The following is a 14,132-nucleotide window of genomic DNA, read 5'->3' on the forward strand; positions in this document are numbered from 1 at the left end:
AGTTCTGACAGTAATTATTATACCAGGAAAACTTGTAGATCCGGACTGCCTACAAAAACATGACTGCAGCAGCTGCTGATATCCTGAGGACTCATTATGCCAAAGTCAGTCCAGTTGTAACTCCAGATTTCATTGAGAGTTATTCTAAGAATGACTTTGACCCACTGGACTGGATTCTTTTTCAAAACAGGAGAGTAAAATGCACTTCTAGTAAAATGACATGTTCTGGGAAACATGTAAAAGGCATTTACTTGTTTGTTTATCTATTTATTTATTTCATTTGAGGAAGGGACTATGGGGTGAAAATGAGTCGCTTGTGAACTGTAGGAATTCTGCCACTCTATGAATACTCAGTCTCCCACAAGTGTGCTGCTCTGAGTGTTGTGCAGCTCCAAGTGGCCTCTTTTTTCCCTCCCAGATAGTGCAGCCAGGTCTCCTGGCAAATAAAATGACTAAACAGAACTTTTTTTAGCTTGATAAATATATCTGCTGTGAAGGTATCGCGCAACATGTGCGGATCCAAGTGGGGCTGAGGTGCGGACCGGGCACTGAGCAGCTCAGGACTTAGACAGTCACATGCTCGGCAGGAGGAACTTGCTCCCAGAGAGCACGTAAGCAATGGAAACTTACAGCACGTAGGGCACAGCAGCTCTAATCCCTCTCAGCTACACAGGCTCCCAGCCCTCTGCTTTGGTTTCTACAAGCACTCAGGTGGCTCTGTGTGGGGTGTGCAAGGTTACCTGCTGAGGCAGGTCAATGTCAGCCCCATAAGTTCCCCCCTTTGTGGGTCTTATCTGGGCTTTGCTGGATCCGCTCTGCTGCCCTGTGGATTTGCTAAGTTTGGCAGAAGAATAAAAGCACTGCCACCTTGTTGTCAGGGAAAATGGAGCTTCTTCTGGATACTGAGATGCCAAGGTACGAGGATAACATGAATCAAGCTTGACTCTCACCATCAGCAAAGGAAGCAGCTGGGAAGCAGTGATGGCTTTGCTACATACTGTAGCCAGGCTAGGTAGCAATGCTGCAAGAGAGGCTGGGATAGGAGGGGACTGTCCCTGCTCCCACCTCTGCTACCTCTGTCTCCTCCAGTGGCAGTAAGACAGTGTGTCCAATGCTCCTGTTTGGCCATTTCCATCTTCCTGTGAGGGGCATAAGCAGTTCCCAGCCCTCACCTCTTATCAAAGGAGTAGCAAAAGCCAGCCAGAGTAGGAAGTGAGGCTGAGACCCTGCTGCTGCAGGACTTGACCCATGCACACAGGTTCAACTCCTTTGTCTGTTTTCCTAAAGCACTGCAAAGTTTATGTATTTCATATCTATCCTATGCGCATATTAGTAATTTGTTAAAAGGCTGCTGGATATTCCCCTTCTTTATCTGTTACACTGAACTGCTGTTTATCCAATTTCGGCATTTGGAAAAATCTTGTCACCAAAATTACCTTAGCAGAAGGTGAAAGTGAGAATGGAGAAAACAAGGACAACTCCATTTATTCCATAGATAGATTACTTGTTCTTTTCCTATGGAACAACTGTGGATGTTTTTCTTAGGAAAAAAAAGAATAAAAGAGAGAGAAAAAAAAATTAAAAGAAAACCCCAAGCCCCTCTGGCTAATAACCAGCTTCAACTGCACCAGCTCCGCCCAGCTGTGTGCATGTCACTGAGCGCTGCCCCACAGAGAGGGCACATTTCAGCTACTTTGCTCTTTGGGATTAACTGTCCCTTCCATCAGGTTGGCCCGGACAAACAGTGCTGTTGATCATGTAGTGCAAATCTTCCTGAGAAAGACTCTTAGGCTATTGATTACAAAAGACAGCCATTACACAACATGATTCAACCCCTACGTGTTGCAGGCAGTTGCTGTAACAGATAGGAAATGCTTATTGATCACAGCCAGATATGAAAATACACATCCTTTACACTAAGTGATGTTTAATATCTAGTGTAGAAAGATCAAAGTCACCTTTATGCCACGTGGGGGAAAGATCTCTGCCAGAATGTGAGAGGACGTATATTATCTAACATCCTACCTTGCACACAATGGCTAAGAACAGACAGGAGGAGAATGTGCAATGCTTCTGCTTGTGAAATGCAGTGCCTGAGAAGCAGAAGGGCGTGGATGTACTCCCACCTCATGCTCAGTGCCTAAATGAAGGATCAGTGTCAGGAGCAGAGTCTCTCTTTGAGTGAGCTGTTCAAATTTTAGGAAGAAGAAGTTGCTCTCTGCAGGCACCTCCCTTCCAGGCACAGCAGAAGACCAGCCACCAGGGATGAGTCCGGCTGCAGTGAGGAGGCACAGAGAAGATGCTGCTGGTTGGGGCCATTGATAAGGAGAGGATGAGGGACACCCTGAAATGATGAGCTCAGGATTCCTCTGTCGAGGGGGTAAGACTGCAGCCAGCAGAAGTCAGCGCGCACAGCAGACCCTGTTATCTCCAGCCCAGAGGTGCGTGTGGGAGAAAGGTTGTGCTGGGACAGCCACTGTGAGTTAAGAACCTACTATGATCCCAACCCTGAAGCTATGCTGATTAACACTAGGATGAAAATAGCCTTTGGAGGTTTCATGCTCATGAAAGGTCAGTCAGACTAGGACATCACGACCAGTGTTTAAAGGAGTGGGAGAAATAGTACCTTTTGTCCCTGAGTGCTTAACTTCTGCTCTAAAAATATACTTCTGAACTATTTATTGGCAAGATTGTGTATCCCCTCTGCCCAGAAACAGGTTTACCACTGAATGCTGTCCCCATTCATATGGGTATCAGAGGGTTTTGAGGAGCCCTGGGCTCTAGCCAGGCTTGCATTCTATTGACAAAGAATTTGAAACACAGCCCTGTCCCACATCCACTGCTCTCAATGTGTTTGTTCTCAATCCATCCCTTGTGAATGCTCCCCACAAAGACACATCAGATCTCAAAGCCCACAGTGATCTAAGCCCAGGGCTGCCTCCACAGCAGCACAGCTCACACCCTGGCAAACTGCAAACAAAAATATTCTGTGCAACTCCTCAGAGCAAAGGTATGCTCTCTCTTTCCCAGCAGTGACAGCTCTCACTGGGGCAGAGGAATGCCCTACAGCTGCCCACTCCTTCACTGACAACAGAAGCAGCAGCAGAGGAGGAGGAGGGAGGGTGAAGGGTCGACTTCAGAAAGGCTTTGGAGTCATTTTAGTTGTGGCAAAGCCAGAACTGTGCTGGAGAGGTGGACAATTTGGTAAGTCCAGCTTGGCCAGCAGTGCCAAGATGACATGGGGTGTTTTTCTAAAGTCACTCTTGAGCTTGTGGGGTGGGTCAACTGCGTGACAAAGCAGTTGAGGTAGAAGTGAGCACTGCTGTAAGCACATGGACAAGGCTGCTCCTCAGGAGACAATCAATGGGGCCTGATGCTCTCCAGCTGGGTGGGCTCGACTGACAGTGCTCACACCCCACAGCCCTACATGGACCACTCTCTCCTCTGCCTATTCCAAGCACGGGCCTGGATGTTCGTAAACAAAGCAGAGCGCTCTGTGATCTGCATTAACACCTGGCTGCCCACCATGGCCAATATGTTGTTTTTTAGGTAGCTGGGTCTAGAGAAGATCACATTAAACTTTTCAAAACATGTATTTCTTTCTCCTGACGGTGGCTGACCCACCACAGACATATCCACAGCATGGACAATGAATGGTAGCTGCACACCTTCTTTCCCTCTCGCTCTCTCACTCCCTGTGATCTATGTGTGTTGTTCTGGCACAGGCCCTTTGTGCATTCCAACCAGGCCTGCTGCTTGCTCCACAAACCCTTGTGTCACTACAGCCAAGAGCATGGAACAGAGGCAAGCACAGCACGGGGCAGCTCAGCAGACTGCCTTCACAGTCTGGTTCTTCCCTCCTTCTTGGCAGAGGAAGCACCTGGGCTACAGAAATGAGCCATTTAACTACCACTGAAGATCAAAATGAAGAGCACTTTTGGAAACTGGCAAGTGTTAAGCAATGCCTGAGGCAGCAGGAGAAATAGAAAAGGATTTTGTATTTTGTAGTCATTCTGGAGAAAAGGGAGTGACCTTCCTTGAGGGCTGGGAGACAGAGGTTGAAAGATTTTGCCTCATTGCCTGTGCAATCAGTGAGGCACCTGCTTGTGTAAGATCAGAGACCAGGAATGCCACACTGGGTCATAGGAGAACAGAGGTGCGAAAGGCCCTCTCAGATGGCTGAGCCTGGTGCCCTCCATCACTGCAGGCAGCAGTGTGGCACAGGCCCCTTAGAAACTAGCTACTACTGAAAATTGGTAGCATTTGTTTGCTGCTGTCTCCTTGTGTGAGATGCTTGTTTTTTCATGCCTAAGATAACTAGGAACTTTCCTCTAATTTCAGGGCTGGTTTGCAGTCAGATGTTTTTGTGTTGCACTGTCCTTCAAGTTGAATAGTTTGTCTTTCCATACCCTGCTATTTAGGGAGAGAAATTATAAGCTCTCTCACCCTCTGTTTTGCTGAAATTCTTTCAGTGTCTCACAAGAGAGGCTGTCTAATCCACGTAATTTTCCTGCACATCTCTTCACAGTACCTCCTGTAGTTTGAGGGTTTTCTGATTGTATTATGTAGCTAAGTAGAACTCATACAGTATTTCAGACAGAGTTTCTCCTGTGCCTTTTTTTACAGTGATATCAGCATAATTTATGTCCTTTTCTTTCTAACTAACTGTATATCCCAAGATTAGATTTATTCTTTTTTTTTTCTTTTTTTTTTCTTATGGCTGTGTTGCTCTGGGGGCTCACAGGCATCCTGTTATCATCAGGTTTATCTTCTGGATTCAAGTTCACCTCTTCAGATATTTCAAGACCTGTTTGTTGCACATGTTCTTGTTCTTTGTTCCCTCATCTATGAATTTTTACTGCAGCATTTCACTCTGTTTGCATAACTTCAGCACTTAGGGACCTCTCCCTGTGATATCCATAACTCCTTGAGTACTGGTAACACCCTCCAGCTTTCTGTCATTGACAGATTTCATCACACATCAGTCCAGTTTCACAACACTTCTGTATTATGTTACTCTTTTTTTTATTATTATTATTATTATTATATTTAAATTGATGATAAAATATTAAAAAAAACTGAACTGATTTTTGTGAAATTCCCTGACTCCAGCATGAGACATTTCCAACATTACTTATCTTCTTCCTCCCTTCAGGCAGTTCCTCATCCTTTATGATTTGTCTGCTAACCTCCAACTTCTCCAGTTTGCCTTTTGATTATATAAGCAATGGCACTGAATCAAATGCTTTACTCAAGTCTGATAGCTGATATCTACCATCCTTCCTTTGCCTGAGAGTTTACTTATCACATCTGGAAAGATTGCTTAGTTTGGCATCATCTAGATTGGAAAGACTCATCTTGTATCTTTTCCTACTTCCCAACTACTTGTAATGTGCAATTTGTAATTAATCATTCCTCTGAGTTTGTTCTAATGGTCTCATACTGCAGCTTGCTGATATCTGGTGAGGACACTTCCTCATAAATCAGACACAGGATTTTTGTGTGACAGATCTAAAGAATACTCTATGCCTTCTTGTGCTTTAATGCAATCTATTTTTAATGCTTGTTTGAACACTTAGGTGAGTTCTTGCCCTTGGAGGTGTAGACAGGTTTATTGCCCTTATTCAAGACCTTCCATACACGCTTTATGTGTTCTCATGTATTTTATAATTTAGTTATCAGGTTATGCGCTGTGTGAATGCTTTATGCCTTCAGGTTCTGGGGAGAATGGGTTGTAAAATTTGCAAAGAGTTGCTGGACTGGCTGGTGAATACAGTAGTGTTTAAAGGGAAGAGCAAAATAGGGTAAATACTGTGTTTCTCCTTCAAGTCATGCAGGTTGTTTGGGAGCTGCTGTGTTGCAGTGGTAACCTGATGTCAGGGAGCACAGGAATTAGTTTCCCTCAGAGAGATGTTCTCCCTGCCAAGCTGGCAGCAACTGCATGGGTGAAGCTTCAGCAGGGAAGCACTTTTATCATCCCTGTTCTAGATGTGGAGTCCCCACCAGCAACTGAGACAGTATAATGATCCCCACCTCCTGATTCCTTTCCTTCTTTCTTCTGCCATATTTTTCTTGTGTAGGGAATTCTTGCCACATCCAAATTATAGTGATGTTTTTCACAGTGATCTCCACAAGCTCTCCAGCCATTTCTCCCTTACTCCCTAAGCAAGATGCTACATGGCAGTGAACATGTATCTCTAGGGATTTGCATATTGCAAGGGTAGAATTCATGAGGTAAAATGAACAATTATTGTGTAATTTTTACTTTTCCAGCTTAGTTTTCTTCAGTCTTCACTCTGTTTTACACTAACTTTTTGAGGATCATTTCAGTGGCCTGATTTGAGTAATGGAAGTTCTGGAGTAAGCTTATTTATAGCTTTCATCCTGAATTGGGCCTCTCTGGTTTGTGAGTCCAGTGGCCTCCCTACCAGGCAGGTGATCCACTGTTTTCATCTAGCCTAAGAGAGAGATTCCCTGCAGTTAAGCATCTGACTAAACCCCAGTGGGGCACAGCCCAAGATAACAGTTTGAAGGGATGTGGATGAGGCCAGCCTAGCGATCGTATTTGCACTTGTGCAAGTGATCTTAGTGGTGGAGGGTGTATGTCCTAGTCATGTGAGCAGACAGCAAAGGAAACATCTATTTGCAAGGGTGAAGAGGAGGTCAGAGACATGAGCATTGTGATTATTTGCTAGAATAGGGCCTTCTGGTGTTCTCTGTAGGATACACACACAAATTTGGGAAGCTAGGAAAAGATAGCCATGGCCCTGTGGATTTAGAAATACATGAAAACAGTCTCCGCCTCTTAAATTCTGTCTCAAATCCCTTGAGAATAGGCTACATTTTCATTGCTATGGCTATTTACGGGACTATTACAGAATAATTATTCATGTTTTGAAGGATGCTGTCTGCATGCACTTGAGAAATTACTGTCACATAGCCAGTCTAATCCACTTCTTGACTGCCAGGTACATAATGCAGATGTCTGTCATCACCAACTGCTTCTATCCCAGCCCAGTCCCTCAAAGGTATTCTCAATGCTGACTTGTGATTTTGCTGCTTTAGTCGTTACTGTATTTCCTGGCCTTCCTCAGGGTTGCTGTCTCTTCTTTCCTCTTCATGTTGAAATGGGGCTTTTTTAAGGACCTGGTTATCTGGCACTCTCAAAACATGGCCAAGGTCAATCTGTATTCTCCGCTGTACTGTTTGTACAGCTGTGGGTAATCACACAGGCTCTGAAATCTCTGCATTCCTTAAGCTCCCTGATTGCTTTATGATCACTGTCCCCTGCAGGCATCCCCATAGAAAGCACTTTGATTTCTGAGGAACAGACATGTTCTTCCAAGACTTCAACTTGTACAGGTGCATGTGTAATGTATTTTTAAAAATGGTGGCTCAAAAGAGTTTACAAGGAAGCTTAGCATTGATGCTGATGACTTCCATACGGGATGCTACCCTTGCTCCCAACACCTGGTAATAAGAGCAGCATAACCAATGCTTTTTTTAAAAGCAAACAGCCATTATCTCCAGATAACTTTTCACCTGCCTTAGTTCCCCCCACTTTTTGGCACTGTGAAAAGCACATTTGCTTGCCAGTGCAGTGAAAACCCCTGGCACAGAGACTCTAGGATGGGATGACCCCTGTCGTGAAGTAGGAAAGTAAAACAGCATTCTGCGTCTAGATCATGATAATTGCAATGCACAGTGATTATTAAGAAGTTGACCAGATCTGCAGAAGGACTAGGTGATTAAAACCCTGGCTAAAAATAAAGCTATGCTGATTGCTAAAAGTTCTAGGTAACAATAAGCTACATTGATAGCTATAAATGTGATAATGGAGCTCTAATTATAGTTGTAACGTTGTGATGTCCTCACTCTACCCATGATCCCTAAAGAACCTCCCTGTCCCCATAGTGTCGGGTGACAGGGAAATATTCTTGTCATGGAAACAGAGAAAAGATTCCACTCATTTCAATCTCATATTCTTAGAGCAATGAATAGAGATGTGCATGGTGTGTATAGGCATCCTGAAAAGCCCTCTGCTCCAAGCTCATGTAATGTGTTCTACTCTTATGCAGGCCATGGCAAATTTAGAAACTATTAATAAAGGCATTTATCACTGGGAAAACGTTAGGATTAATGTTTTTGCAGTTTTCTAAATGAGCATTGGTTCTATAGGATTGTTGGTACGAGTAAATTTTCCTGGAGGACAGGAAAATACAAACTTCATGCTGACCTGTTAAATACGGGGTTGTAAATGTACATATCAAACCTTTAGCAGTTTCCTGTCTGGGGCCTTTGCGCTGTGACAGAACAATAAAGTGTTCCGTCTCATAATGAACACAGTTTTGTTATGATTCCCATTATCAGGTTGGAACTGATCACGCAGCACACCAATTGGAGAGAACAAGGCCGAGCTTTTGGAGACGTGGTCAAGTAATAGACTGACCAGGTCACCACATTGGCATTGGCGTGGTAGATTCTCCAGGGAAGTTTCCATCAGCATCTTCAAGGTCATCACCCATGTAACAAAATTACAGTCTGAGAATAATTCCTCTTGGCTCTTGACTCTGCAGCTCACTTTCAGTGGATATATGTCTGAAGCACCGTGGTAGTTTATCTACTTGTCCTTAATTATTTGTCTTGATGCAGCCATGTATGGGACAAGAACGTCACTCTCCCCTGGGGCCCAACATAGACATTCTGATTTCTATGCCTGGACCATCATGTCTTTGCTTTTCTACAGAAAATGAGGAGGATCATAAGCTTTCTGGCACAGAGGCTGTGGATAGTCTGCTGGTGATATCAGACATTTTCCTAGAGCACCTAGATACAAAAGGCAGAACTAACTCTGTATTAGCATTTGAACAATGAGATGAAACCTGGACAGCACTGGCAATTACGACTCTATGGAGCAGATGCAAGGAGCAGCTAGGTGCAGGGAGGAATAAAATCATGTGGGAAGATAGATGGAAGACCACCAACACACGCAGGAGCTAAGGTGCACACATCTTCTTCTGTGTAAACCCCTTTAACATGAGATTTCTTCTGCCCCAGCTAGGAATAAATAATCCAGAAGAAGCCCAGATACAAATAGCTGGTGCAAATGTAACTACTGTTTGCAGAAAGGCAACCAGATTTACTTCAGTGTTAACATACGAAGTATCTTATCCTCTAACCTAATAAAAAGGAACAGACGATTCTTTATCTCTGCCCTTGTAATGGGTCTCCTCAGTGGAGTGGTGGATCAACCACGGAGAAAAGAGCCTGGCAAAACCAAAGAAGGCCCCTGAGACCAGCAGTACCAGCAGAGTTCATGCTCAAGGGGAATTTCTTAACATTCATTTTTCTCCCTGAACTGCCAAGGCCACTATGCATGCACCAGCCACTTATGTGAGAGTTGCAGAAGCCAGAGGGTTTTGCACTGAAGCGTGTGGGAGGGATGGGTATTTCATTTGTTTCTTTATCCCGCAGAACAAGGGAAATTTCTTGTTGGAGTCTGTCACTGGGAGTGGTTAATATGAGGCGTGAAGGTTCACCTAACCTGTCATTTCTTGTGTGGGTGTGTTTTGCCCCAGAGCAACCTTAACTGCTTTTTAACAGAACATTTTGGTGGGAATTGTTAAGAAAGCATTTCTCTAACTATTTGTGCCTTGCTGTTTTTTTGGCCCTACCTACATCACAGCATAAAACATTCTGTACTTTGGGAATTCTCAAAAGCAGATAGTCATCTCAGTGGTACCCAATTTAGACAGAATTATTTCTGATTTACATCAGCACGAATGAGGGTTTTCCATATGTAATATAATATTTTGCCCCTCTCACATGCAGACACAAACACCATTCCCAGCCTCTTTCATACAGAGTTAATAGCAGATCAGATTAGCTCTTTGGCTAAGAACCATTACCTCAAATCTCCAGCATTAGAGACAACCAAGACAGTGAAGGAAAAAAATGTATTTGGCACTGTTTTTCCAATGGGTACTGAGTTCTGAAGAGCATCACAAACTTCTCAGGATGGGTATTGTTCAGATCAGAGTGTTTCACCCAATGCTGTGTGAAGAGTTTTTGTAGGTAAAATGGATTCTGCATAGGATAAGGACTGGCCACAAGGGTTGTGCTTGTATTTAGAGCTTTATTATCTATGTATCTAAGTATCTAAGTATCTATGCATCTATCTATGCATGTATCTATCTATCTATCTATCTAAAAGCAGCATAGCTTACCGTTATCAAGAATTTTTAGCAGTCAGAATAGCTTATTGTTACACAGAATTTTTGGTAATTAGCATGCCCTTCTCGTTATAGAATTATAGAATCACCAAGGTTGGAAAAAATCTCTAAGATCATCCAGTCCAGCCATCCACCTATCACCAATATTTCCCCCTAAACTATGTACCTCAGTACAAAATCTAAATGTTCCTTGAACATCTCCAGGGCTGGTGACTCCACCACCTCCTTGGGCAGCCCGTTCCAGTGCCTGACCACTCTTTTGGAGAAGTATTTCCTAATATCCAACTTCAATCTATTAGTTTTCTCAAGAATTTTTAGTCACCTAGAACTTTTAGTCACAGGAATCCTCTGCAGATTGAGTTGATTTCTAAATAATTAATGCATGGTAAAATAATCACGATCTAGACTTGGAACACACATAATAGCATGAGGTACTCAGTCCTTGGAGGAAGGTGCTGATGGTGGAGATGTCCCTGACTGCTGGAGGATCATGGGGTTTTGCCATCAAGCAGCAGCTGCTTGATTATATGCTAGTATCTCGTGTGCCATTATGCTTCTGTGTTCCATGGTACCACCATGTGTACAACCTGCGTGACCCAGTGCCTGGACTTTCATAGTGCTGGTGGGCAAACCTTCTCATCACAATGACAACAGGAGGCTTTCCTGTCCTATAGCAGGTGTCACCACATCCTGGTGACAGTGCTGATGGGCAAATGTTCCTTTCACAATGCTGAAAAAGTGGGGAGAGAAGGGAAAGAAAGGGAGTGATAAATGTGATTACCCTGCTTACAAATAACAGCCATTCACCATATAAAATTCTGTTGGTTCTGATAGCTATATTACAAGATGTCAATTGCTGTGGGTACCTGCCACAGAGACCTAGATATGTGCAAAAACAGTATGCAAATTCTGCTATGATGTGATTAGACTTGCCTTTTCTATTGAGGACTGCACTTTCAGACTTCCTTGCTTTGGTGACCTCCATTTTGTGACACTCACAGCTGAAGGCAAATGTTTGCTTTTCCCTTGTTCGCAGCTCCAGTAGCATCGTCTTCTAAACTACAACATACTTCTGCTTAAGCCCACCCTTTTTCTGTGTCCTGTCACTATGATGACACTGTCCTGTCACTGTCTCACCTAGAGACCCACTGAGCTGGGTCAACTTTTCCCTAACTGAAGCAGCTAGAAGTGAAAAGGACTGCATTGCCCTAGTTGTATTTTGCAGGGAGCTCATGCTCAGAGAGGAACATGGGCTCCTCTCTGGGAGGCGACAAATTGTTAATCTCTGGATGGGGGATAAATGTTCATCTCTGCACTTCTACTGCACGAAGGGTGTTGGTGATGTAGACACAGAATAAAGATATTCTCACCTTGAATTCCTCCAAAGCAATTCTTTTATGTGGTTGCCTCAGTAGAATGAAATTGTTATGAAATTGCCAGCACACCCACCCAGACATAAGCCAGACACTATTTGTGTTTAGAAACAAATTTTCCCTATGGGTACATTATTCATAGCCTGTCATTTGCCAGTTTTCCCTGGGAAGGTATAAACTAAACATTGGAAGTAAAGACAATACACAGTTGGGTCTTTTTTTTTTTTTTTTTTTTGTTTGTTTGTTTGTTTGTTTGTTTCAGCTGAACATTGCAGCAAACCTGTAGGTTCTCTCAGTCCTCCTCTGCCACACACATTAACATATCAGCTAAATATGTGGAACATAACCAAAATCTCCTGCTGATTCACTCAGAGGCTGCGCCATGGTATATTTGCACTTGGCAGGATTTTGCTGCTTCCAAGAGAATTCCCAAATTCAACTATCTGAAAAACATTTGTGATTTTCAAACATTATTCGTGGAAAGAGGAAATCATCCTCTTGATCCATCCTGCCAAAAGAATATGGACATCTTTGCAGCCTGAGAAACGCAACAGGTTGTTGTTATAACAACTACAAACCAGATGACCTCCCATTTCCTCTCATCAGCCAGCTGCAAAAGTCCTGTAACAGTCTCAAACTGAACATCTGACCCCGGTTTATGCAACTCCCCTGTGACGGTTTCATAAGCTTTTTGTCACTTCACTCAATTGTTTGTTGAAAGTATTCACAGCTAGTTCGCCTAATGCAAATAGTTCAGTATGACAGATAGCCTTATAGTTAGGCTCTCCATCTCCAAGGCAACCTCACAACTTTGTTCTATGAGTACACTGTGTCATGAAATAAAAAAGAAAACAATAGGATACGCAGAGGTAATTCCAGCTCTAACAACCCATAGCGCTACTGTGTCAGTTAGCTGACTTAAAGAGACATTCTCAGGCTAGTTATTTCAGCGTGGGAAGGTGTTGCAAGTACAGCCTTTCTCCCTGATGTTATGTAAGCCATATGGTGTCCACGAAGAGGATGTTGTATACATTGCACTTAAACTTGGAACTCAGGATTTTAAAGTTTCCAAAGAGTTACATCGAATTGCTTGAGGGTATGAAGATATGGTGATCTCATGGCTTCACCAGAGCACTCAAACCCTACTTCTGTACAATTCCCTCCCTTAAGGCTGCAGGCATTGAAGAGGCTTCACTAACATGGTTTTGAGCTGGATGTATCACACTGCTCCTGTCCAGCTGTATCTGCCCATCACAGTGCTCAGCTGAGTTGGTACCAGGCTTGAGCTTTTCTAGAGGAAAGATTCATTCTTTCCTTTTAGCATCATTTCAAGGTGGCCTCTGCAGACAATGCTGCAGCAGTATCCTGTAGGAGTGTTATTAATATGGGTCCCTACTGAGAGTAGCAGATCTCAGCAATAAAATGAATGAAGTTTGTCAATCCTGTAGTGGTTACATATTCAGTTGGTTTGCCCACTCAGAAGGACAAAGATCATATGCAGTCCACTCAGTCTTGCTCTTTCCTTATGACCCTGAGTCTTAAAACTCATTTTTTCCATATGAAAGTTGTTGCCAGCCTTGTCTTCAAATCTGTATTATGCAATCTCTCAATGCAGCTTTAGACTCTGAGAAAACTTTGTTGTGAGGTTGTTTGGTGTTTTTTTCTTGCCCTACTCTAAACCCACACCTTCTTTTACTATGTTCTCCCCCAGAATGTTGCTATTCTTTCTTCACTAGAAGGAGTCAGAGGGGTCTCACAATCAGCAGAAAGAAAGGGAAAGATTTTACAAATAACAACCTGTTTCTAAAGAAGAGTAACACTGCCACACTTGAAGAGACTGTCTCAGGAGAAATCAGTTCTTATTGCTGAGGGATGCCAAGAGCTGCTGAATATCTCTGGGCAAGTGCAGAGTGTTGTTGAATCTCAGTGGAAGCTGACACCTCCACCTCCCACAGTCAGTTGGAAACTTTCCACTGCTGGGAAGCATGTGAACATCATTACTCTTTCCGCTATCCCAAGACAGCAGCATAACCAAAAATGCTCTGCTTTTTGTCCAAACGGCTGCTGAGAACACAGAAATAACACTGTTGGAGAAAAAAAAAAGTTAAAAAAAAAAAAAAGAGTAATTGTTTCTAAAAGCAGTTTTCTATGTCTTCTAAAATCAGAGGCTGAGAACAAATGTGTGCAGGGTTAACGCTGACACAAATCATTCCATGTTCTGATTCTGCTGCTCTCAAGGCTGGAAGCTCCTGTGCAGCTGGGAGCACAGCTATCAAAGCTGTTGTGCATCCCAATCCATGGGTTGGGCCTGAGGAAGTTCTGCTGGGATTCCCCTTGTACTCTGGCCTTCAAATGTGATTAACATCTGTTTTCTTAAATTAGGAAATAGGAGAGAGGCTTTATGCCTTTGAATACTTTTGAATGCTGCATGACAGTCATATATTCTAGGTATTTGGCAATATGAAGGTTTGGTGATTCTGCCTGGCTGCCTGAAGACTGCTTAGAGCTGTTGTCAAAGCTTCATTCA

This window comes from Centrocercus urophasianus, unplaced genomic scaffold, assembly GCF_019232065.1.
Source record: "Centrocercus urophasianus isolate 14NV4802_14NV808 unplaced genomic scaffold, USGS_Curo_1.0 seq_10, whole genome shotgun sequence".
Lineage (NCBI taxonomy): Eukaryota > Metazoa > Chordata > Aves > Galliformes > Phasianidae > Centrocercus > Centrocercus urophasianus.